Here is a 26412-nt window from a genome sequence, read left to right on the forward strand (position 1 = left end):
GGGCAGACTTCCTGGGGGAGGCTGAGGGGGAAGCTGGTCCCTGGGAATGACACCCCCTTCCCCTAAAGCCTGAGACCCCAGCAATGGGAGGGTGGTGGTGCAGGGGGACCGTGAGGCTTGGGCAGGTGGAATTTCAGGGTGGGATGAAGGAGACGTGGTCAGAAGCAGGAGACAGAGTCCACCGGGCAAAGCGGGCAATGCACCCGTGGTCACCTGGACAGCCCCACCTTCCCAGGGTTCCCGCCCCATCCTCCAGGCAGCCACAGGCTTGGGAGAGGCCCAGAACAGGTGCCCCAGTAGGCATGCAGCCCATGGCCTTGGCCAAGAGGACAGATGGACAATTTGAGGCTGGATAATTGAGCAATGATCAGAGGGAAGCTTCTGGATCATGGCCTACTGGGTGTGTGCATTTGTGTGTGCTTGTGTGTGTGTATGTGTGTGTGTGTCGTATGTGTACATGAGCACACCAGAACAAGAGGGCTCGGGACTGGGAGCCAGGAAGCCTGCGTTCAATTCCCTGCTCAGGCTCTGGGAAAGTCCTTGCCCCTCTGAAATTCAGGCTCTACCACAAGCGAGCTGGAGGGCATGATTTTTAGAAATCATTTCAGACGTGACCACAGGGCCACTTATTCCTCAACAAATGCTTGTTGAGCACCTACTATCATGCAGCCGGCTCTGTGCTGGCACCACAGGCACATTCGTGAACAAGACAGACAAGGTCCCCAGCCTCACGGTGCTTTCACTGTGATGGGGGAGCCAGGGAGTAAACACGAAAATCAAGAAACAAGTGCCTTGGCTTTGGCAGATAGAGGAACGTGCTCTGTAGAGAGTCCACCCATAGGATGTGGACAAGCGATGGGGCCACCTCAGGTAGGGCTTATGGCAGCATTTTTTAGAAAACGCCCCACCCGGCAGCCAGGCGCAGTGGCTCATGCCTGTAATCCCAATACTTTGGGAGGCTGAGGTGGGCGGATCACGAGGTCAGGAGATCGAGACCATCCTGGCTAACATGGTGAATCCCCATCTCTACCAAAAAAAAAAAAATTAGCTGGGCATGGTGGCAAGCGCCTGTAGTCCCAGCTACTCGGGAGGCTGAGGCAGGAGAATGGCATGAATCCGGGAGGCGGAGCTTGCAGTGAGCCGAGATCGCGCCACTACACTCCAGCCTGGGGGACAGAGCAAGACTCCGTCTCAAAAAAAAAAAAAAAAAGAAAGAGAGAAAAGGCCCCACCCAGCAATTAAACTGCAGATAATTCCAACTCATGGAGGACCTCAGAGCAACCCCCCTCCCTTCTCTGGACCTCTGTTTCATGCACACAGCACGGGAGCTGGATGAGATGCTGTCCAAGGCTGATTCAGTCCCACAAGCAGGAGTTCTCACGAGTTTCTCCAGGCCGGGTGTGTGCACGAGAATGTCTGCATGATCCCCCCAGGGGCTGCAGTCTAGCCCACACATTTATACATACACAGACAGATGACCACCATGTCCCCAGTCCTGGGCCCGGCTGCACAATGGATGTACCAGATAGACAGGTATGTGCCTGATGATGAGAGGGGTGGGGCATCACATACCCCAGGGCCCATCAGCTCCCAATCACGGGATCTGCGGCCCACACTCCAGGGGATACACTCAGTTCTGCTGGCACAGGCGTCCCTTGAACTGCCTCCCTCCCAGCTGGTCATGGGGCCTTCGCAGCGGCCCACCATGTGCTGAGCACCTGAGCCTCACTGCACGGAATTCTCACAACAGCCCTGCCAAGGAAGTGCTGTTAACCCTGTTTTACAGATGGGGAAATCGAGGCTCCGCTAGGTGAAGTCACTTGCTCAGTAAATAATCAGCTAGGCACTCAAATCGGGCCTGATCCCAAACTGCCACCCCTACCATGTGCCAGGACCTTCTTCCTGGACCACTCTCAAGGCTCAAACCAGGGCACCCGCCTGAATCAGCTCTGCCCAATAACTGGCCTTCCAGGGATTGCCAAGGGCGCCCAACACAGCAAGGCAGTCAGGTTCAGATGGCCAGTTTCAAATCCTGATTTCATCACCGAGTCGCTGTGTGACCGTGGGTAGGATCCTTAACCTCTCTGTTGCTCAGTTTCCCCACCTGTCAAGTAGGGATGGTGATAGTATCTATTTTGCTGGGTTGTTGTGAGGATTTTGCTAAGTTCTATAAAGTTCTTAGAGCAGTGCCTGGCACATGGTGTGTTGATAAAAGGAAGATATGATTCCCTTTGACTCTGTGAATGGCCTGACACTTGGGTTCCACAGAAGGCAAGAGGCAGAGCTGCAATTCGAACGCTGGACTCAGGACTCCCTGTCCAGGGCTCTCTCCCTACAGCATCAAGGAATCTCCAGCTTGGCCAAGGGAACAAAAAAGTCCCAGGACTGGCCCAGGCTCAGCCCCAAGGCAGAAAGACAGCCTGTGAGGAAGACTAAAGGGATGAGAGCCACAGGCCAGGGACCAGGCCCCAGACCCTGCTCCATCACCTGCACCTCCCTCCTCTGTGCCTGGCACTCGCCTACCCGGCCCCACCCCCAGCTCCAGAAGGCCTGGGCACTCCTGTGGGCACTCAAGGACCCTGGAAAGCTCCTGGGCCCTGAAGCAGCTCCCCGTGGCCCCAAGGAGCCCAGTGCCCAGTGATCCTGGGATGCAGCAGGTGGAGAACAGCAGGGAACAGCGTGGTCTCCTGGCACCACCTTCCAAGTCCCTGGGTACTCTGTCCCCAGAGACAGCCAGGGGTCCTGGCCCTGGACCCCCACACCCTACCTTTCCCCAAGTCCCAGGGGGCCCGCAGGCAGGAATCCCAGCCAGAATGGGCTCCTGCCTAAAATGCTCAGCCAACAGCGAGAGGAGCCCAGATGTCCACACTTAGCCTTGGAAGCAGATCCCTGCAAACCAGCCCACCCATGCCCCGGGGCAGCGTGCTGGGTCAGAGGAGCTTGATTCTGAAGTCGGACACTTCAGATCTGAAGTGGGTGAAAGTAGAAAAAGTGCAAACAGCCCAGGCACTCACAACAGGGAAATGTCCTTTCAAGAAAAGCCCATTCCAAAGTGGATTAGGACTCAGGTCCCGCCGTACCCCTGAGGAGGGTGCTCAGGGTGCAATCAGGGGCCGCAGTAGGGTGCAGGGCCAGCTGCGAGGAGAATCCCTCCTGGGTAAGAACAGATGGTGTACACGTGTTTGTAGGTACCAGGAAACACGGGTCAGTGACAGCCTCTGGGGAGGAGGCCTTGGGAACAGGCAGTGGCCCATTCCTTTCTGCTATGCACGCGGAGAGCATGTGCCAGTTCCCCAGGTATAAGGGGGTTTGTATACTTATGCATTGTTTTACACATACATGCTCCAAAACCCAGCAAATGCACAAAGATCACAAGGGCACACACATACACACACACCTGCCCATGTGTGCCCAGCTTCCGTCCAGCCAGCTCTCTCCTGTGGCCTAAGAGACAGGCGGCTGCGGCAAACAGACGGGGCAGGGCCAGAGAGATGGGTGGACAGACAGAGACAAAGAGACAGGGAGAGAGAGAGAAACAGAACGAATGAGCTCAGCTCAGGCCCTAGGGTGATCCTGCTCAGAGCAGCCACTTTAGGCTGGTCCAGGGGCTGCGGGAAGTGAAAGTGCCCAAGACGAAAGCCGGTAAGGCTCCACCCTCAGCCTGGCCACTCACTGCGGTGTGGCCCCGAGCCAGCGCCTCACCTCTCTGGGCTGCAGCCTGCCCACGAGTGCGGGCAGTGGGTGGGAGACCTGCTGGCTCCGACCCTCCAGCACTCCGGGGTCCTGGTTCCCTGTTGAGCCCCCGCTTCCCCTCTCCCCAGATGGTGCCGAGGGCAGCGTCCAGGTCAGCTGCCATCTCAGCCCAGCCAGGAACTCACTCCCAAAGCCCCTCCCTCCCCTGCCATCAGCCCCAGCATCAAATCGGAGAGGGACGAGCCGGGCACTGACCGGAAACCGCAGGCGTGGATACTGCTGTCTTCCTGCCTCATCTCACCTAATCCCCATCACAGCCCTGATCCCATTCTACCACACGAAGCAACCGAGGCGCGGAGGATGATCGGGCCAGAGCCCCACGGCCAGCGGGGGATGAATATGAATGAGCTGGGATGGAACCCACGCGTCTACTCCAAAGCCCGTCGGCTCCTTCCACAACATCCTGTTTGGCAGGCAGTAGGAGGGGCCACAGGGGCAGACACCCCCACATTTCCTGACCTAGCACCCAGACCTGGGACTCCACAGGCCCCAGCCTGTCTCCAGCAGCCTCAGAGGTGACTCTAGAAGGGCCCCTGAAGCCCTGCCTCCCTGCTCCGACCACCAGGAAAGCCAGCAAGAAGCCCAGAGCTAGCATTCCTGACTGCACGCCAGGAGTAGCACCGAGTGCTTCATAGTGTCACCCTTGGGCAGTGGGCACTACTTTTATTCCTACTTGACAGGTGAGGACACTGAGGCACACACAGGTGGGGCAACTTGTCATGGGTAGAATTGGGAACTGACAGCTGGGCCCATGGGCCTGATCACTGCATCGCCCCATCCTGTAGCCTGGGAGTTTTTCCACTCTGACCTGTGACCCCCAAGCCAAGGAGTGTCTAGCGGGGCAGCAAAGGCCTCACCCCAGAAGCGCTGCTTAGATCAAGGGCCCTTGAGCCACCACCATTGGGGCACCTCAGTGCCGACCCCTCTCTGTAGCCGGTCTCTTCCCAGGATGATGCTTGGGGTCCCTGGAGAGCCCCCACCTCCATCCTTGAGTCCCAGCCCTGGGTGAGGAGGGGAAGCAGAGAAGGTCTGTGTGCCCCCACAGACCGACAATGTCCTCTGGGACAGGGGCTGTCCTTTGCCTGAGGTCCAGAGAGAGTGTAGGACAAGCAAGACTGACACAGCAAGTGGGAGGCAGGAAGGGGCAACATAGCCCTTCATCTCTGCCTCCCAGCTTGGCACAGAGGGCACCCTACCTCCTATGCTGGGTGGGTTGAGCTGTGACCCAGTGTGGAGACAGGGATGGGGCTATGGGTTCTCAGTAGCTTCTAGCTTCTCAGGCAGCCCCTGGCAACCCTGTGGGCCTACTGTGTGCAGATACTCCTATCTCCAACCCTATTTCACTCCATCCCCTCCAGGAGCCTGGCAGTATCCCCGTTTCACAGACAAGAAAACTGAGACCGGGACATGTGACCACTCAGGCATGGGATCTGACTCACAAGGTCTCACTTCCCACCACCAAACAGGCCTTCCTGCAGCCCCTGCCCCAACCCAACCACTCCCAGCCCTCAGGGACTGCCTCTTCCAAAAAAAAAGTCTTCCCAGAGCTCTTGGAACCTCCGCCCAGAGGACCATCTCTCCTCCGACATTCAGAAAGCAGACTGAGGTTGGGCGCCTCAGTCTGTACACTCAGGCCTGTAATCCCAGCATTTTGGGAGGCCGAGGCAGGTGGATCACTTGAGGTCAGGAGTTCGAGACCAGCCTGGTCAACATGGCGAAACCTCGTCTCTACTAAAAATAAAAATACAAAAATTTTCTGGGCATTGTGGCAGTCGCCTGTAATCTCAGCTTTCTCTCCAGCCTGGGCAAACAAGCAAAACTCCGTCTCAGAAAAAAAAAAAAAAAAAAAAAAAGAAAGAAAGAAAAAGAAAAAAGAAAGAAAGCAGACTGAGGCCAGCACACCCACAGTGCCTCCACCCTCAGACTGGGGCTCCTGGGAATTGAGGCTCTATCTCCCTCAGACAGGGCACTCACTCCCCTTCCCAAAGACTAAGAGGTCCCAGGACTCCCTCCTCCAGCACCTCCATCCACACAGCCCCCTACCTGATTGCAGGACTCTGCCCCAAGGGGCCAAGCAGGACCCCAGGCCACGCCTCAGCCCCTCCTCTCCCTTCTTCCTGGCACTCCTCCAGGCCTGGCCAGTACCAGGCAGGCTACCCTCCCACCACCGGGCCCTGTCCATGAATCCCACCTCTGTTGGGCACCACAGACCCCCCTTTCTCCTCCCCAAACAAATGGGGTCTTGAGCAAGGCACCAGGACAACCACACACAAGGCCAGATCTATTCCCTGGACTGGCGCGGCTGCCAGCGGGGTGGGTGGTCAGGCTTGCGGAGCTGTCTGTCCCTTCCACAGCCCCTCCAGGTCCAGCCTCTGGCATTGGGAGCCTGGCACTCTAAGCTCGTCCTGGCAGGGCTGGGACCAGCAGCCCTCCTCCCCGGGTGACCCAGGAGTGGGCCTGGGCCAGGCGCCCCTAACCACGCTCCCCACTTCCTCCCCTCTCCCTTCCCCTGACACAGTGTGGGCGGGGGACCTCTGAGCATAGGTCCAAATCCCTGCTCTGCACCCTGGAAGAGAATCTCTCCAGGCCTCTGTTTGGTCGTTTGCAACCGGGTGGGACACTCCCTATGCTGCAGGGACTGCTGTGGCCACAGACGGGGTGGGGTACAGGAAGAAAATCCCGGCACAGAAGAGGTGCTCAGTCCAAACTGGTTTTTCTCTCTCCTTCATTCCCTCTTCTGCCCTAGGGGGATAAGAGGTGGGGCTGGCAGAAATGGGGGTGAGAGGACACAGGCTGGCAGAGTAGAAAATGACCTGTCCCAGGCACTTAAAATGTTGCCTATTCCAAAATCAAAGTCTCAAATCCCTCTACAGCTGGCAGTGAAGTCTCCTAAGACTAGGCTGGTTAAGGCTCCCAAGACCCCACAGCCAGCCTGGGCAACACGGTGAGATCCCGTCTCTACAAAAAAAAAAGCTTGGCATGGTGGTATGTGCCTGTAGTCCCAGCTACTCAGGAGGCTGAGATGAGTGGATCACTTGAGTCCAGGTGGTCAAGGCCGCAAGGCTGCAGTGAGCCATGACTGCACCACTGCACTCCAGTCTGAGTGACAGAGCAACAGCCTGTCTAAAAAAAAAAAAAAAAAGATCCCACAGCCCATTAATGGCAACACTGGGGAGGAGGCCTCAGAGCTAAGCCTGCAAATCTAAGCTCAAAGCACACTGCCTCCTAGAAGCCAGCCCAGATATTATCCCCATTTTACAGACAAGTAAACGGAGGTACACAGTAGTTAAGTAATATGCCTGAGGTCACACAGCTAGCGAGCATCTGGATTGATTTCTTTTGACAATTCAGGCTGCTACCAAAAGCTGTTTGTTATGGCACAAGCCCTCCCTAAGAATCTGTGATTTTGACTCGGCATCCAGAGTCAGGTCCAAGTTCTTCAGCCTGAAACGCAACGCCTCCCAGCAAGGTGGTATACAGCAGCAGAAGACAGCACTGGACCTCGAGTCAAATGCCAGGCGTGCCACTCACATCCTGCTGTGTACCCACGGCACCTTACCCGGCCTCCCTGCCCTCACTGTCCTCTTGTATAAAATGGGAATAACGAGACTGACCTCCCAGGGTGGCTGGTGGGGTTACCTATCCATGCAGTCACACAAATTTATTGAACCTCTACTATGTGCCAGGCCCCATTCAAGGTACTTGAGATAGAGCAGAGAACAAGACAAAAAAAAAAGCTGTCTTCAGGGAGTTGATACTCTACAGTGGTGGGAGGGCAGAGAGTAAGCAAGCAAATAAAACAGCATCAAGTTGTGTTAACGGCTTTAAGAAACCAGAGGGAGGAGGCCAAGGGCAAAGGATAGGGTGCTCGGGAGGACTTCCCTGAGGAGGTGACAGTTAACCAGAACAGGAGACAGACATGCACTGAGCCAGGAGAGCATCAGTGAGCACAGAAGGAACAGCAAGGTCAAAGGCCAGTGAATCAAATGAGAGCTGGAGCCTATGGGAAAATGCCTGGCACATAGCAGATGCTCAATAAACAGCAGCTGTGAGCATTATTACTCTAAGCCCCCCACACCCCTTGCTCCTTGCCTTCCTCTTCTGGAAACCGGGTTGCGATGCAGCTTGAAGTGCATCCTAGGTCTCTTCCCATTCCTTCATTCATTTAAAGTAACCCTGCTTCCATTAATAGTCCTCCCATTTTGCAGGTGAGAAAACTGAGGTTCCCAAGATCCCATAGCCCATAAATGACAGCATCGGGACATGAACCTAAGTCTAGTGGTCTCAAACCCCACGCTCCTGGCAGCCTTGGGCGGTCTCACTTACAAAGGGCACTCACTACATTCCCCCTTCCCATCCCAAGACAGCTCAGCCTGTCAGAACGTCTCTAGGATGAACCAAGGTCTGAGCCTGCCCTTTGAGGCCACCCAGGACAGCCCTCTCTCTTCCTTCCCAGGTCACCCTGAAATGTTAGCAGCTGCCACCTGGAGCACCTCCCAGTGCCAAGCCCTGTGCCTTACTTTGTCCCCTGGCCTTGCTCTGGCAAGGTGAAGTAGGGATTCTTATCATCCCCATTGTACAGGTGAAGAAACTGAGGCCCAGAAAGGTGGAGAAACATGCCCAACGGCAGCTTCCAGGAAAGTGGCAGTGTTGGGATCTCAGCTCAGGCCCTCATCACCTGAAAGACAGTCACCCGTCACTTCCCAGGCCTCTCAAATGGCCCTCTTTGGCCATCACTCTCAGTCCCTTGCCTGGCCTGTCCCCCTGGTGATGCCAAAATGGTAGACAGGACAGGCTTCCCCTGACTCGGTTATTCTCAGGGCACCACCAGCCACATGCCTGGCATGCGGTGCCCTAGGCCAGGGCTGGCTGAGCAGCTCAGAGCACCCAAGTCCCATGAAGGAGACCAGTGGCCAGGGGCTCAGGCAACGGCTGTGGGGACAGGGCTCGCCTGATGAAAGTGCACACACAGGCCCTGGGGCAGGCAGGAGAGGAGCACCAGAGAGGGAGCCTGCCACACCTGCTCCATCCTGGCTCAGCCACCAGGGTACTATGTGCCTGTCAGAAGGCTCTCTGCCTCTCCGGACCCGTTCCTGCTACCACCAACTCAGGACCGTACTCCCACCGCTAAGGGTCATGGGGAAAGGTACGATGCCACAGAACTCTAGTGAGATCTGGCTTCCCCACGCGTGTCAGGAAATCATTTTAAAACGATTTTTAAAAGTAATGATGGTGGGCCAGGCGCGGTGGCTCACGCCTGTAATCCCAGCACTTTGGGAGGCTGAGGCGGGCGGATCACAAGGTCAGGAGATCAAAACCATCCTGGCTAACACTGTAAAACTCCGTCTCTACTAAAAATACAAAAAATTAGCCAGGTATGGTGGCACGCGCCTATAGTCCCAGCTACTCAAGGAGGCTGAAGCAGGAGAATCGCTTGAACCCGGGAGACGGAGGTTGCAGTGAGCAGAGATAGTGCCACTGCACTCCAGCCTGGGTGACAGAGCGAGACTCTGTCTCAAAAAAAAAAAAAAGTAATAATGATGGTGGTGGTGGTTCCCAGTCACTGAGAGTCTATTACATACCAGGAGCCATCACATCCATGAGCCCAAATAACAGCCACCCTGGGAGGCATGTGCCTCATCTCCATTTTACAGAGGGGGAAACTGAGGCCAGAGGTCCTCCACTGTAAAAGCCAGAGCCAGGTTGCAAACCCAGAACTTGCTGCTCTCCTGTGCAGCTTCCTGTTGTTAGTAATTGAATGAAATGCTGCTTCAGGAGAACCCCTGGGGACTGGGGGGAGAGAGAGGACTCAACGGTGTCAGAGAGACAGGCTCCCCCAGGGAAGGAGTTAGGCCTGCTGAGTCCGGCACTCAGGGAGGGAGATGCTCCCCAGAACGTGCCTGCTGGGTGACCTTGGGCAAGTCACTTCCCGTCTGATTCCTCAAAGGCAGGTACCAATGCTGGTCCCCCAGAGAACGGCACTGGGTCAACAGGTCCTCAGCAAACATGACGGATGGGGACAAAGTCACTTGGGGGCAAGAAAGGAACATGTGCCCAGATGAGAGACTTATGAGATCAGAGGCCCTGGGGAGCGAGAGGGCTCAAGGAGGCAGAGGTGGGAAGATCATGACCACAGAAGTGGGAGGGAAGGGCTGGGTGGAGGCACTGGGAGGAAGCACGCGCTGGCGCAGCAGGGTCTCCGGTCTGTCCACAGGGGCAGGCAGGATAAGTACAGACCCGCCCACTGTGCCTCACTCCCCAGCCCTCCACCACCAAGAACCCCCACTTCAGCCTGTGACAGCAACACCAAGTCCCCTGCAGCAGCCCTTCCCCCACCACACCTCCTCCATCCTCCAGGGCGCACCCACCACCCTGCACAAGCCCCCTTCAGGGCACCCATCACTACCCCTTTCCTGGGGACCTCCAACACCTCGACAGCCACAGCCCCTCCACGTGGGGACCACCGCACCTTGGAGATAGCATCTCCCTATCCTTAGCAACCACCAACACTGTGCGCAGCCAGCCAGCCTCCTTCCTCTGTCTCCTCCTCTCTCCACGGAGACCACAATGCCACAGAGGCGGCTCCCTCACCACGGCAACCACCGTCACTCAGCGCCGCCTGGACAACAGCTCCCTCCACGTGGCCGCCACCAACACAGCCTCGGTGACAGCCCCAGCCTCTCCTTTCCTCTCCAGGGCAGTCACCAGCCCCAGCCAGGACGGAGCAGCTCCTTCTGCCTGCCTGTCTGCCGGTTTGCGGCCTCCTAGTGCCAGACGGCTCTCCCTGTGCCTCCAAAATTCAATGACATAGGATCAGGCCCCATATCAATTCTGCTGGTGTTTTCCCCTGCTCCCGGCTCACTTCCAGCCTCTCTCTCTACAACGGAAAGACCCCCACCTGAGCGAGACCCCCACCATGTTGTCCCAGGCCTTCCTCTGGAAGCTGGCTCTCCACCCCCAGCAGGTGCACAGATGCCCCCTGACCTGCTGGAGTGCAGACTAGGCCTGCCTCAGCCTCTCTGCCGGGTGATGGGGCAGGAGCTGGGGTCCTTGAGCCAACAGGGGCTTCCTTCTCACCCTCCCCAGTGGGCTTGTCTTAGCCCCCAACAGGCCTGCCGCTCTGCAGGCCGCCTCACAGGCCCTGTGGAAGGAAAGCTGGGTGGGAGGGGTGCCCACGGCTGGGGGCAGGGGCCAGGCCCACAAGAAGGAACACACAGAAGCCTGAGGCTGGGCCACATCACAGGTTTGCAAGGCCAGGTCATGTGAGCTATGCTCACAGACAGCGACACACACACAGGCAAAAGGACCCTGTCCTTACCAGACGTCTGCAGCAGAGGAGGCCCCTCCGGCACTGTCCCTGACCTGGGTCTCAGAAAGGTCCCCCAGGCAGCAGCGGCAGCAGTAGCAATGAGATCTCAGGTCCTGGCCCAGCCCGGGTGGCAGCAGCTCCTCACCCAAGTCCTCTCCTTCTGCAGGGAGGCGAGGGGGAGAGAGGGGAGGGAGGGAGAGAAGGGGAGGAGAGGGAGGGGGGACAGCAGGAGGGAGGGAGGAGGGAAAAATGCTGAAGTCTTGAAGGGTACACTCACTTCTTTCTTGGGTTTCCCATGGCAACCGAATATACCACAAATGAATATCAGGGTGAGACAGAGAGAGGAGGTAAAGGGAGAGGAGGAATGGAGGGAGATGGAAGAGAGATGGAGAAAGACAGAGATAGAGAGATGGGGGAGACAGGGCAGGGAGAGATGGAGAGATGCAGAGAGAGATGGAGGCAGAGATGTGAAGGCACTGAGATGGAGAGATGGGGCAGGGAGAGGAGAAGAGATGGAGGTAGAGACAGAAGGATGATGAGGCAGGAGAGATGGAGGGCTGAGGCTTCCAATCGTAACCCATGGGGCTCAGGGGCCAGGGAAGAGGCCAGGGGCCACAGGGCTTCTTTCAAGCCCCTGGGCAGGAGGAGCAGGCACAGATGGGTGAGCTTTCTGGGAACCAAGGGGCCCCCACTCCCACCCCTTCACCTTGTCCCACACTCCCTACTGGGCTCCACAGCCTGGAGGTGCCTCCCAAGTCACATCCCAGCCTCACACCCCACTCACAGCCACGGTCACACATGTCACACCCACGTGTGTGTGCACACACACTCTCACACTCCCCTGACCCCCAGTGCCCCCACACAGCCCTCACCCCCTCCATGGCCAACTACCCTCCTCTCCTGTTGGTCACTCGGATCACCAACGCCGCCCAACCCCATCATCAGCCGGGCCCCAGGGAACAAAGACACCCTCGCCCTCGGCACACCCTCTCCTCTTCAGAACTCTGCCAGGACTGGCACACGCCTTCCCCTATGTGCTCAGCCTGTTCCCAGACAGGTGTAATGCCTCTGCCCCACCTTCCCGCCATATGGGCTCACACACAGCCTAAGAGCACCGTACCTGGCTGACCTCCACCTGCACAGACAGGCGCCCCCAGACAGACGGGCCTCGGCGGAACCTCGCCTCCATCTGCGCAAACACGTGCGCGCACACACTCAGCCCTTCTCGAGGAGGCCCCTCTCCCTCTCCGGCCCCGCACCCCACCAGCCCAGATGGTACTCTTGGCCCTCCCCCGCAGGCAGGGGCTCACACCTCGGCCCCCTCGGCATTGCCATTCACAAACATATGTAGACCTACCAAGTGCTGGCAGCCAGCGGCGCCCAACGGAAAATAAACACACACTCGGGCCTCCCTTCCCCTCTCCCCGCCACACTGCCTCAACTCCCTCACCCCCTCCCAAAGGCAGAGAACTAGCAGGGCCGGCTTCCTCCAGGAAAGGCTCCCAGGCCTAGCTGGGAGCACACAATTGACCCTCAGCCCCTCAGCCAGCAGGGATGGGAAAGCACCCCAGAGGCACACACTATACCCTAACACACACACACACACATACACCCGTCCTCCCAGAGCACACCCAGACAGAACCCACACAGGAGAACTTCCCACCGCCGCAGAGAAACGCACATCACAGACCCAGAGACCCGTGGGCCTAGAGACCAAGGTGCACTGCACACAGCTGAACCAGAACACAGGGGCGCCCCACACAGACACCCTCCCCAACACGCAGGCCCACGCTGGTGCCAAAATGCATGCGGCCACTGCACAGACGCACAAACCAGGGGCACCGTGGACTGCCCCGCCCCAGGCTCACCAAACACACCCAGAAAAACGTGCCCAGGGACACGGGGCCCCCAACATAGACACACGCCAAAACATACATGCCCCAAGCATGCCCACACACAGGGAACCACTCCCGGACACACGTGCCAATGCACATGAGCCAACACACCCCCAGCACAGCCACGCCTGCACGCCACAGCGCTCCCAGGGCAGTTCACGCGGCGCGTCCCCATGCCGTCCACGCCCACCCGGCACACACACCCCCTCGCCAGCAACTCGCCGGGTCCTGGCTCCGGTCGTCCCCTGTGCCCCTGCCCAGCGCGGCCGGCCCCGCCGCCAGCCCCCGCCCCTGCCGGTCGCTTTCCGATCCCGGGCACCGCGCAGAGCCCAGAGGCTGCGAAATTGGCTGCGAGCGTCAGGGGCTGCGGCTGCAAATTCTAAACACAGGCAAGTAAGGAGGAAAGCCGGGCCAGCCGAGCGAGCCGGGCCAGCCGGGCGCAAGTTCCGGAGGCTGGCGGGGTGGGCCGCGGGGGACGGGGGCCTCGAAGAGCCGCGGACGGCGGAGGACGGTGCGGAGGTGGGGAGCGCGGCGGGGTCGAGGGGGCAGGGTGGCGGTGCGGCCCCGGCGGGGCTCCGAGCGCGCGCTCCCGTCCCCACCACGCCAGGTCCGCGGCAGTTCCCGCCCGCCCCCTCCTCCGGCCCAGCAGCCATCGCGCACCCGCCCCGTGCGCCCCCAGGACGGACAATCCCAGCCGCCCGCCAGACCCAGGTCTGCCTCCGCCAAGTGGATGAACCATATCGAGCCACCGCTACGCGGCTGTGCGTGGCCTCCTCCAGGACGTCTTCTCTGCTCTCCGCCCTCTTCGCCGCTTCTCTGCCCTCACCTCCACCTCCGCCTCTGGCCTCTGCTCACATGCACAGCCGCAAACTCAGCTCCACCAGCGCCCTCGCTCCACAGGAAGGGAGAGGGAGAGCATTCGCCCTGTGCAAGGTGCTGGGGCAGGCCCGCTCCAATTCCACTTCATCCCGACCACACTTTAGGCTGCTAACGTGCCTAGGTTTAGCAGCTGTGCAACCTCGAACCCGTGACCGCACACGCCGCCTGCGATTCCTCATCTGTGCAACAGGAATGATGCAGAGGGGCGTTCTGAGGATTTAATGAGGGACTCCTTAAACAGGCTTAGAGCAGCAGTCAATGAACACGGAAGATGATTAGCCAGTATTATTAGTCAGTATTGGCCCCTGACTTGCTGCTGTGGCGCGGAAGGTTAGGCACTTCTCTGAGCTCAAGCTCCTCCTCTGGAAAATGAGGATGGCTTTGCTGGCTCCGGAGGATTCTGGGAGGAGTCTCAGAGACCCCCGGGGAACATGCAGCTGCCATCCAGCCAGCAAATGTGAGTGAATTAATCTTCGGGAAAGCATCAAAATTGCAAGTTCCTGCAATTTTCCCCTCGTCCACTCTCCCAATCAAAATCTCAGTGGACAGGGCCCAAGAATCTGCATTTTAACGAACAGCCAGAGATTCTAATGCTCCCTGACAAAAAGGATATTACTCAATTTCTTGGCGCAGCATGGATGGTCCCGTGTGGTTGTTCCTCAAACTACATGTCCAGACTCATCTTCTCAAAATCCACTCTGGGCTTCCCCACCTCCGGGCCCCTGCTCACACGGTCACTCCATATGGCACGCCCCCACCCAGGGGCAGGCAGGACCTCTTTCACAATCCTCCAGCCAAAGTTAAACAAGATAACAGAGGGCGCCTTGCCCGATGCCTGGCACATAGCAGGTGCATAATCGAGAGAATTCTGCAAAGCCCAGAGCAGAAGTTGGCACAACCTCTCCAGCCCTGCCCGGGAGGCTCGCTCCACACCTGGCCTCCAGCCTGCAGCAGCAACCCCCTCTCGGTCAGGTCACAAAGGGACAAGAATCACCTGTCAAGCAAGCCCTACTGTGTGCAGACCCCATGCTGGGCCCTTGTCAGAGGTTCCCGTGTCTCACCTCTCCTCCAGGGCCCTGAGCTCTGCCAGGCAGGGGCTCCTCTCTGGGGGTTCCTGCCTGAGCCCCGGGGCCCAGCATTTCTCCCTGGGTGAAACATGCTAATAAGGGTGTGTGTGCACGCGCCATCTGAATGCAAAATGCAGCGATCCGTCCTCGGTAGCATGTAGATGAAAGGAATTTGTTTAATAAGTATTTTTTGAGGGCCTACCAGTCTCCGCCTGCACAGAGCTGACATGAAGTGGGAGAAATAGACAGGCAATAGGCAGAAGTAGGAAATCCACTAGGGAATGAGAAGGGCCAGGAAGGGAGTGAGGCAGGTAGGCTGACCCCACAGCCTCTGTCTCTCCTAGATTCAGGGACAATTGTAGGGGGAGAAGGATAATAGACAGGCCAAGGAGGGAAACTGAGTCAGGCCTGAGTCTTGGGACTAGGCCCACGGCAGGCTGGTCAGGCAGCCTTGGGATTCATTCCCTACTTCCCCCTGAGAGAGGTGGTGACCAGTGTATACAAACAGTCACAAGAGCTGGCAGCACCCAGGCTCTTTTCATGCATCCTTAGGCCCCCCCACCCCCAGCAGTACCCATGCACTTCAGGCGGTGAAAAGCAGAGGGTGAAAAGGACGGGAAAGAAACAGACACATGCATGCACAGTGCAGACCCCTTCCAGGAAGCCAGGAATGAACGGAGGGGGCAGATGGGAAGGGGGAGGAAAATAATGGCATCTCACATGCCAGACAGGATGTTATACACATGGTCTTCTCTTACCTAACCTTTAGCATGACCTTTAAGACAACCCAGAAGGGTTAAGAATTTTTTTTTTGGTTTTTGGTTGTTTTATTGTTGCTGTTGTTGTTCTGGCCAGGCACGGTGGCTCACGCCTGCTATCCCAGCACTTTGGGAGGCTGAGGAGGGAGGATCACGAGGTCAGGAGTTCGAGACCAGCCTAACCAACATAGTGAAACCTCGTCTCTACTAAAAATACAAAAATTAGCCAGGTGTGGTGGTGTGTGCCTGTAATCCCAGCTACTGGGGAAGTTTTTTTTGAGACGGAGCCTCACTCTGTCACCCAGGCTGGAGTGCAGTAGCACAATCTTGGCTCACTGCAACCTGGGCCTCCTGGGTTCAAGCGATTCTCCTGCCTCAACCTCCTGAGTAGCTGGGATTACAGGCATGCACCACGACGCCCTGCCTCAACCTCCTGAGTAGCTGGGATTACAGGCATGCACCACGATGCCCGAATAATTTTTTGTATTTTTAGTAGAGACAGGGTTTCACCATGTTGGCCAGGCTGGTCTCGAACTCCTAACCTCAGGTGATCCTTCTGCCTCGGCCTCCCAAAGTGCTAGGATTACAGGTGTGAGCCACCACGCCCAACCAAGAATTCGGTACTTTTGTCCCCACTTCATATTGAGGAAACTGGGCCTCGGGGAGGGGAAGTGACTTGCCCAGGACCCACACCGAGGAGGAAAAGAGGTTGGATTTGGAGCCCTGCCCCTGCCCTTTCCACAAGCAAGATGGCCAGGTGGGGAGTCCAGGGGGCCACAGCTGAGGCCACGATAGACTCGGGACCTGAAGAAGATACGGATCCTGGGGCAACCTCCCCACTGTCACCCGGGGGAGCCCTCCAAGCGCTGCTGTTCGAGGCACTGTAGGAGGGCCAGGGAGCAAGGGGCTGCCTTTGGGGGTGTCCCATCTCTGTGGGGAATGGGATGGGGGATTGAGATGCAGGCACCACCCACGAGGCCCCTCCTTTCCTGTCTCTCCTTGCAGCCAAAGCAAAGGGCGTCCGCCACCCCCAGCTTCCCTAGGGCAGGGTCACTGCACCCATTTACAGATAAGCAAAGCAAGGCCCAGAAAGGGCCTTCAGTGAGAGGGGTAGGCCAAGATGTAGAGGCCTCCAGGCCCACCTGGCAAAGGAGTTCAGCAGCCAATGGTGCTGATGTGAGAGTTTCCCTTCGAGGGTTCCAGTCCTGGTTCCATCGCTGTGTGGCCCTGGACTGGTCTGTAACCTCTCTGTTTCTTGTCTTCAAAATGAGGAATAATAATAGTGCCTGCTGCAGCTGGCTTTTGTGGGACTAAACGAATGCCGCCCATAAAGAGCTTCGAACCGGGCCTGGCTCTCAGTAGGGGCTCAATAATATTAGCTGATATCATTATTATTATTATCACTATAGTTATTACTATTTCAATCAGCAGCATCGTGCAGCCAGCACCCTTCCTCTGGCACCCCAGGCATAAGCAAGCCTGCCCAGGTGGCTCTTCAGTCCTCAGGGCTTCTCTGGGGCTTTCCTGGGGACTGTCGGCAGAGCTGGGGGGAAGGAGAGGGGGCTCAATTATTCCAACCCCCAGACACCATCTCCAGTAATAATGTCAATGCCTCTGCCCCAGGTGGTAATTGAGCCAAGAGAAGGTTAATTTAATCAGGGATTGGGCTGGGACGGCAGGAGGCAGAAGACTGGGTAAACCTTCTAGACGATTAACACAGCTCCTGAAGAGGTCTAACTTGCTAAGAAGCCTCAGGTTTCGAGGCAATCCTACTTCTCGGCCATCCACTCCGCACAGCACATGTCACGACATGGGGCGGGTGGGGGCACCAAGAGAGAGGAGCTTGGCCCCCAGGCACTGTGGCCGGAGCAGGTGAGGGTAGCAGCAATGTGTGCCTCCCAGCCCTGAACACGGTTGTCACCCTTTCACACTCACACATCACACCCGCAAGGGAAGCTGCCACCACCCTCTTACAGAGACAGGAGAGGCTGACCTCTGTCACACACAGCCAGGATGCAGATGCGGCAGGGGTGTCACTGGAACCCAATTCTGCTGCCAAAAACAAGCATCCTACAAGACCTCAGGGGACATTGAGGAACAGGCATGGAGCCCCCAGTGACCGCCCTAGACACGCCCCACTGGAGAAGGCTTGCTGAGTGTTCCCATTCCTATCACGCTGACTGTTTCTGGAGCTTGTGGGTAGAAGAGCAAGAGAGCACTGAGCTGGGAGTCAAGAGCAGCCTCTCCTCCAGCCAGAGACCTCTTGGCCTTGGGCTCATCACCTGGCACCCCACCACCAATTCCTCATAGCTCCATATCTCTCCATGAAAGGAAGGTACCCCTCGAGAAGGGGCTGGGTAATCAAATGTGTCTCCCTGTAGCCACTGAGGGCGGCGGGGGGCATGGAATTCACGTTAAATCAACAGACAGCTTATTCCAGAACTCAGTTTACTCATCTGTCAAATATCCACATAATAGTGGCTAACTCACCCACCTCAAAGAACTGCCGTGGAAATCCAAGGAAAGAAAAGAAAGTCCTTTGCAAAGTTAGACTTAAACCAAAACAGGAAAGCAGCTACTCTGGGCTGGGGGGATAGGAGGTGAGAGGACAGAGCTCACGTGGACTGAGCCCCCACCATATGCCAGGCATCAGCACCCGCCCCCCACAAGGCCCATGGTCTCCTTAACCCCCTTCACCTCTCTAACCCCTCACCCCATGTTACAGAGGAGAGACTGAGGCTCAGAGAGGCGACGCGAATGCTTAAATCACAAAACACAGAAAGTAGCCAAATGGGATTCGAACCAATGGTCTCACGGTCCCTGGCTATGGCCATTTTCTATTGTCACATGCACTGACACACTCACTCATTAAAGCACATCCACCCAGGGGTGGTGGGCCTGGCTGGGATGAAGAGGAAAACAGGGACTGGGGAGGTCAGATAGGGGGCTGCAGCACGTTGGAGGCCTCCAGGCCCACCTGGCAAAGGAGTTCAGCAGCCAATGGTACTGATGTGAGAACCTCCTTCGGGGGTTCCAGTCCTGGAAGATGCACTATTCAGGGGGCAGGACTTAAGGAAAGGGGTCCCATGCCCACTCACGATGCTGGGAAAGGCGGCCTCTTGGGAGGGACCACACCACGCGTCCTAAGGCTCCATCCCTCTCCCCTTCCCACCCCTCATATACAAGGGACATAACCACACTCGGCCACACACACTCCCGTGACATCACATTTACACACTCTGGCTGGGGAGAGCAACCTCCGACAAAACTGTCCCAGTGACGTCACCTGCGGCCTGGAGCTTATGTCACACCTGAGGTTCTCACTGACGTCACATACATACTTTTTCCTGATGTCCCCACAATTAACACTCTTTCTTCCTGCCTAGGCGTTGATGGCCCAGAGGTACCCACCTCCCCACCCACACAGTTGCAGGGCCCCCGGCTCATCAGGACAGCACCTGCCTGTGCACCCCTCTCAGGGGACACACATGCCCACATGCTTTGCTGATGGCCCAGACGTGACACGTCCCACAGGTGTCCACGGGCCACGAGAACAGGGGTGTCAGCCATGCACATACACATACGCACACACACACACACTCCCAGTCCCATCTCATGATGCAGCTTGCATATTAAAACGCCTCTCGGTAACTGCGCCGGGCAGTCGGCGCCCCACAGCTTCCACCACATTCCTCCAGGTGCTGCCAGCACCCCCCTCCCTCCAGCTTTCTGACTCCGACAGCCTGGCCTGCTGATAGCGACAGCCACAGCCCAGACACACACACACACTCCAGCCCAACACCTGTGTCTCAGCAAGGGACCAAGGCAGTGCCCTCCAGCCGCAGCTGCTGGGTGGGAGGAGTCCAGGGGGAAGGGGCACAGCACAGAGCCCTGAGCTGCAGAAAGTGCCGAGTACCACGTTCCTCCCCAGCTGAGTGCACGGTCAGCACCACTGTCCCCTTCTCGTCTCCCTCCTTGGGCACGCCTGACACACCATGGCCTGTGGCCTCTGTTTTGGACACAAGCTCCCCGAGTGTGCATGCACGCGCGCGCACACACACACACACACACACATCAGCTCGCTTCCCTCCAAACATTCCGAGGAAATCCTGCCAGGCCACTGACAGTGTGCGTGTGTGCGCTTGTGTGTGTACAGACAGAGAGCAGGGTCCACCCCATGTCCACACACACACGCACACACCACACACACACAGCACGCACAATCCTCCCCACATGCACACGGCGCCCCACCAGCCAACACACCCACCCCCTCCCCATCCCCTGACAGCTGCTGGAGCCCACACACGCACACACACACACTGGCACGCGCTCGCACACACACACAAACCCGGCAGTGGCCCCGGCCCTGCCAGAGCTGCAGTGTCTGCGATTTATGCCGCCTCCCTCCTTGTCCCTGGCCAGCGCCTCTGAAAGGGTCCCCACCCCCCAATTCTGGTCTTACCAACCCCACCGCCGTCAAGCCCCACCCTGGCCCCCCTTCCCCTAGAAGACATCCACCCCGTCAACCCCTCTTACCAGCTAGAGGATGAATGCCTTGACCCGGCAGCACCCCGTGAAAGAGAGGGGTTAGGGCCCCCGATTCGAAAAGATGAGGGCACAGAGGTGCAGTGTGGCACCGGCTGGCACACCGTCCACCATCGAGCCTCTGCACCACCCCCAGAAACGTTCACCTCACCGACCGTCCTCGGTGTCCTCCCACCGCCTCCGCCCACCGCCACCACCACCACCTCCCTCGCGCAGGGTGGTCCCCCGGGGGTCTCACGGGGATCCCCAGACCCAGGAGACACTGGGGGTGGCTCTCCCCGTCTCATCCCCCCTTCCGTGTCCCTCTCCAAGCCCCACCCCCACTGACGGAGGGGGTGCCCTCCGGCTCCAGCCCCGACTCCCACCGTCTCCCCGGTCGCGGCGCTCGGATCCAGAGGAATTCACTTACCCCAGCCCCAGCCGGGATCCGGGCCAAGCACCGCCTCCGGGAAGCGGCGGCCGCGGGGCCTGCGCGTGTGAGTGTGAGTGTGAATGTGAGTGTGAGCGCGGGTGTGGGTGCGGGGTGCGTGGCGCGTGGCCGTGGGGTGGCCCGCGTGTGTCTGTGTGTGTGGGAGCGCGCGTGTGCGCGCAGACGCCGCCGCCCCCTCCTCCCCGCCGCCGCGCCTCTGCCCCTGCCTCGGTGGGGAGGGCGCCCGGGAGGGGCCAAGCGGCGCGCGTCAGGGACCGCGGCAGGCCGTGTCCGTCTGTCCGTCCGCCAGCCCGCCCGCTCCCGGTGCCCTCCGCAGGCCTTTCCGCAGCAAGCCCGCTCCCGCCCCCGAGCCGGCCGCACGCTCCACGGACACACGCGCGCTCGCAGACACACGCCCGCGGGGCTGGGGCCGCGCCTGGCGCCGCCGCTGCAGCTGCAGCGCCCAGGGAGGCGAAGGCGGCCCCGCGGAACCCCGAGCCCCGGCCTGGCGGACCCCTGTCCCGGCCCCGGCCCCCTGCGCTGCTCACCCCGCGGGATCCGGGTCCGGGTCCGGGTCCGGCCTCCGCCAGCGCATTCAACAGCTGGGGGCAAACTTGCGGCGGAGCCGGCCTAAGTGCGCCTGGACTCGCCCTCCCCCTGGACTCCGCCTCTGCTGATGGGCCCCCTCTCCGGCTTGTACCTCCATGCCCTGCCGCTTGCGCCCTGCTGGTTGGTCCCGCGTTCAACCGCTGGCGACTGGGGAAGTGCGGCTGCTGCGTTCCCATTTTACAGGCCAAACAACTGAGGTTCGGAAGAGGAGTGATTCCCCCAAGGTTACACAGGGAGCCTACAGACAGTATTAGACTTTACGCTCCCCTACCTTGTGCCAGGGCACTCACTGCCTTTCCCCACCCCTCCAGGAGTAGGTCCAAGGGATACTGGGCTCATCTGCTGCTAGAGAAGCTTCATTAGCCTTCCAGAGGCCCAGTTCCCCGCCCCTTACGCCAAAGCCCCTGCCACCTGCTGCCACCTGCAAAGGAGTGGATGCTGGAAGGAGAGGGGGTGGAAGATGCAAGAAGCCTGGCACCCGGGGCCTATAACTTGGTGCTTGGGCAGGCAAGCACCTCCTCCCGAGGCCCTGCGAGCTGCATGTCGGAGGCCTGCTGCCAGCAGGCCCTGTACTTCTCCATCACTTTTATAGGACCGCATGCACCAGCGCCTGTTCTCAGGTGTTGCACAGCAGATGAAGTCCAGGCTGCGGGAACTCCCCGTCGGGACATCTCATGTAGGTCTGGAATAAGGAGACTCCCCAGGAGAAGCCACTGCCTGAGCTGAATCTTGATGGATGAGTAGGAGTTGACCAGCTAAAGGAGGAGGAGAAGGGTGTCCCGGACTCTGGGAATAGCACGTGCAAAGAGGCACAGAGGCATGAAACAGCTTTGTATGTGTGTACAGGGAACTCCACGGAGTTGGGTATTAGTAGAGCAGAAAGAACGTCTGTCCAGAAATTCCTCCCTCCTGTCAACTAAGAACAGGGAACGGCCCAGGATGGGGCTGGGAGGGCAGATAAGCACTGGGTCACAGGCCACTTGTTGTCCCGGGGTATGCAGAAGGACTATTGGGCGTTCCCCACCTGCACCCTAGGCTGCCTGGCACACTCCTACCCATCCTTCAAGGTCCCTCGCTGCAAACCCAAACAAGCCATATGCTGTCTCTGCCCTTTAAACTGAGCCCTCCTACAGGGCAGGGGCGGTATCCAACACATGGTGTGTATCCCCGACAAGGCTGGGCAAGAAGCAGGGTCCCAGCTCCAAGACCTTGCTGGAAGAGCCCCTCAGGCGGAACATAACGGCCTCTGCGCCCTCTGGCGGATCCCTCGAGAAACTAGAGTGCTCCCCAATCCAACAGCCCCCCTGTGGCTCTCAGGACCAGACACTTTCTGAGATGGGCACTGGCAGATGCCACCTAATCCGCTCCTGCCCAAGAAACAGCAGCGATGACCCCAAAGAATACCAGGGAGTGAGTGGCAGAACAGCCTCTTGCTGCTCTGTTTCCAAGACGTTCCCAGTCATCTTCCAGAGTGCAAGTCACAACCCTCTCTGAGCCTGTTTCCTCCTTTGTGAAAGGAATATAGCAAAAGCAGCCAGTACCCCCAGCACAGTGCCGGCCACTCCCTTCTCCCTGGAGACCTCCAGGTCTGGCTGGATTCGCTCAGAGTTTGTTTGAAGCTCTAAAACGGTCTAAGAATCTCCCTTTGGAGACTTTGCCCTTACTGGGCAGATGTACATTGACAAGAGTTTCAGCTCTTAGCTCACTTTCTGCCACCATATAGAAGATGGAGTTGGCCTGGCCTGAGGGTCATAGTGGACCACACCATCTAGACACTCGACTGGGCTTTCTCTAGATCATAGTGGAAAGGATACATGTCTGCACTGTCAAAGACAGTAGCCACTAACTGCATGTGGCTATTGAGTGATTGGAATTGTGGCTAATGTGGCTGAGGAACTAAATTTTTAATTTTAATTGTTATTACTTTAAATTTAAATAGCCATAATGTGGCTTGTGGCTGCCATGTGAGATAGTGCAGCTCCAGACATATAGCAAGCTCCTTATTAAAATCAAGCCCAGACAGACCTAATGCACACACACACACGCACACACACACACGGAACCCTGAGGACCTGGGGATGCGGGGAGCGGGGAGCTCAGGAGACTGCCTAGAATTTGTAGCTGAATGATTAAGACCGAGACAAACGTAAGCAATAACATGTCCATTCCCACAGTCACTGCCCCAGACCAGGCTTGCCGTCACCTGGATACCTGCAACAAACTCCCTCACCACCCATCTGTTTAAACCCTCCAGTAGCTCCCCAGAGCCCATGCACAGAGGCAAATATGTTCTCTTTCTCATGACAAATGATTGGCAGCAGCTGCCTAGAGGTGCTCACCCTTTGCAGAAAATGGCATGATCAATTGGTGATGTCTGCCTCAGGAATAAATACAGAGATGAATGGTAAGCCCTCTCTGCTACAGGATAAAATCCAAACTCTATTAATTTATTTATTTATTTATTTTAGAGACAGTGCCTCTCTCTGTCACCCAGGCTGGAGTGCAGTGGTGCAATCTCCACTCACAGTGGTGCAACCTCTGCTCACTGCAACCTCCGCCTCCCAGGTTCAAACTATTGTCCTGCCTCAGCCCCCCAAGTAGCTGGGATTACAGGCGCCCGCCACCATGCCTGACTAATTTTTGTATTTTTAGTAGAGACGGGGTTTCCCCATTTTGGCCAGGCTGGCCTCAAACTCCTGAGCTCAGGTGATCTGCCCGCTTCAGCCTCCCAAAGTGCTGGCATTACAGGCATGAGCCACCGCACCTGACCAAAACTCCAAACTCTTTAACTTGCCTAAATAAGGCCCGTTGCAGTTGGTCCTTATTTATTCCTCCAGCATCTTCAATATCATCCCACATATGTTCTGGGTCCCAGCAACACCAATATCTGCCCTTTCCAGACTCACTTTCTGCCACCATATAGAAGATGGAGTTGGATCTGTCACCCCATCATCTTCACACCTTTGTGCTTTTGATCCTGTTCCCTTGATGTGGGAGGCCTTTCCTCCTCTCAGATCCCTTCCCTACCTGTCTACTTTCGACCTATCCTCAGGTACTGCTTGAAAGCCGCCTCCTCAGTGAAGCCTCCCCTGACCACTCCTAAACTGAGCTGGCTTACTTCCTTCTCCACTGGCTCCCAGAACACTGCGAGGCTTCAGTGACAGCACACATCACATCATGTCATTATTCATTCTCTATGTGTCCAACTCCCCCAGCTTATTCTTCACTTGGTCACCTCTATCAAGTAGCAACCATGTGTCAGGGGCTCGCTCAGGGCCAGGCACTGTGCGAGGCCATTTTCACACATTATTCTTATTAATAAGCCACAAATCTAGACGTTAGGAGGTTCTCTTCCTGGCACACAGCATCCACCCCCCCTTCCCACCAGCGCCCTAATTTCTCCTCTCCCCACCACCATGGACAGTCTTGGAGGAATGTGAATCCAGGTACCACTTCCTGCCCTCAGCTGGGCTAATTGCGCTGTGGGTGGAGTGATGCGTGCACAGGAAAATTAACCGGAGCAGAACCATCCTCGAAATGTCAATGCCAGGTGACATGGGTGGGCTGGGGACCTGCCCTGCATCCCAGAACCCCATCTGCTCGGCCTTCTCCCAGAGGTGCACAGGAGCTGCCCCTGGCTGACAGCTCACCAGAAAGTGCCCTTTATTTTCAAGGTGAACAAGCATGGCCCACATCCAAATGATCCCACTGCCCTGGCCACGTCACTAGAAAGACATTTTTTCCAGAAAGTCTTCCTTTCTTCAAAGCTTAGAGAACAGAGGAGGAAGAGTGAGAGGAACATGGAAATGCTAAAAGCTTCACGCATTGTTTAAGGTGAATAACAAGATTTGCCCTTTGTACTTAGGTGAAATTTTCTTCACTTGGTCTCCGTGGCATTTTGAGTTGATGCTAAGAAAATTAGGTTAAAGTGATTCTTTCAGAGAAACACACACACACACACACACCCCAGAGCTTGTGTGGGGTGTCACATTCCTCCTTTGGATCCAGACCTAAAATCACATTTCTGTTGTGCCTCCAGTACTGGAACTGAGGACATCAGCTCGCTGAGGACAGGAGCCAGTGGTGAGACAGAGCCTGGAAGAAAAAGACGGGCCTGGAAGGCAAAGCGTGGTCCTTGCCCACGGTGGAACCCTGCCAAGTGGACTAGGAAGAGATGGGGGCTGAGCTGCCTTCTGGGGAAGGTGGGTCCTCTTATCTAGGAGTGTTTTGTTTTTCTGGTCACTGTGACAGGTCAGGGCATGCAAGGATGAAGGTAGTTGTCAGATGCTGGGGCCTGGGGGAGAATAAGTAGGAGAGAGAAGAGACCACAAGTCGGGAGGAAGGTGACAGGGAGGGAAGCCCACCCGCCCAGGAGGCCTAGTTGCGAAGAACACATGTATTTCTAGGAAGGATTTTGACATTCTTTTGCTGTGGTGTGTACATTACGAGCCCCCTCCCCCACTTCAGTCTCCCTACCACCTCCTTCCCGCCACTCCCTTCAGAAAAGTCTGTGTGTTTCTCCTATGAGTCATTTATTGCTTTGTAATGAATTACCTCAAAACTCAGTGGCTTAAATCTGCAAAATGACATGCTTATTATTTCAGTTTCTGTGGTCAGGCATTTGGGAGAGGGTGATTCAGCCTTGGAATGTCTCATAAGCTTGCAGTCAAGATGTTTAGCTGGGGCTCCACCCATCTGAAGGCTGGACTGGGGCTGGCGGATCTGCTTCTGAGATGCTTCCCTCACGTGGCTGGCAGGTTGGTGTTGGCTGTTGGTGGGAGTCCTCTGTGTCTTGTCACATGGACCTCTCCATAGGACTGTTTGAGTGTCCTCACAACATTGCGGCTGCTTTCTCCAGAGTGAGAACAAGTAGGAAGTCTGTGTCTCTTATGACCTGTCCTCAGAAGTAACACTCATTTTTGCTCTCCCGTTGGTTCCATGGATCTGACCCATTCATTGTAGTGAGGGGACCACACAGGGGGTGGAGCCCAGGAGGGAGGTACCATCAGGAGCCCTCTTGGGGGCCAGTGGTTTTGAGATCAATCAATTATATTTGGGGAAGTTGAGGAAGTTCTGTGTTCTGCATCCAGACTAGCAAAGACGAAAACAGACCTAGAGGAGTGGCAGCCAACACAGGATGGCCTGATTCCTTAGGAGTCCATGATTCTGAGAGCCTATGGTCTTCATT

At 57.3% G+C, this 26412-nt stretch overlaps 1 protein-coding gene across 7 annotated transcripts in view; it reads right to left on the minus strand.

Annotated features, from left to right (window-relative positions):
* Positions 1-20985, minus strand: part of ELFN2 (extracellular leucine rich repeat and fibronectin type III domain containing 2) — a 59898-nt gene extending 38913 nt beyond the window's left edge. For 3 of the 7 annotated variants that reach the window (XM_004063433.4, XM_055374567.1, XM_055374570.1), the window contains exons 1-2: positions 20616-20985; positions 11072-11222 (exon numbers count right to left, since the gene is read on the minus strand). The gene's annotated coding sequence lies outside the window, so the exon portion shown is untranslated. Of the gene's footprint in view, positions 1-11071; positions 11223-20197; positions 20586-20615 lie in introns of those variants that run through there. The other 4 variants (XM_019018634.3, XM_055374569.1, XM_063704886.1 and 1 more) reach the window with 3 other exon arrangements.
* Between the last annotated feature and the right edge of the window lie 5427 nt (positions 20986-26412).

The sequence above is a fragment of the Gorilla gorilla genome, chromosome 23 (assembly GCF_029281585.2).
Source record: "Gorilla gorilla gorilla isolate KB3781 chromosome 23, NHGRI_mGorGor1-v2.1_pri, whole genome shotgun sequence".
Taxonomy (NCBI): Eukaryota; Metazoa; Chordata; class Mammalia; order Primates; family Hominidae; genus Gorilla; species Gorilla gorilla.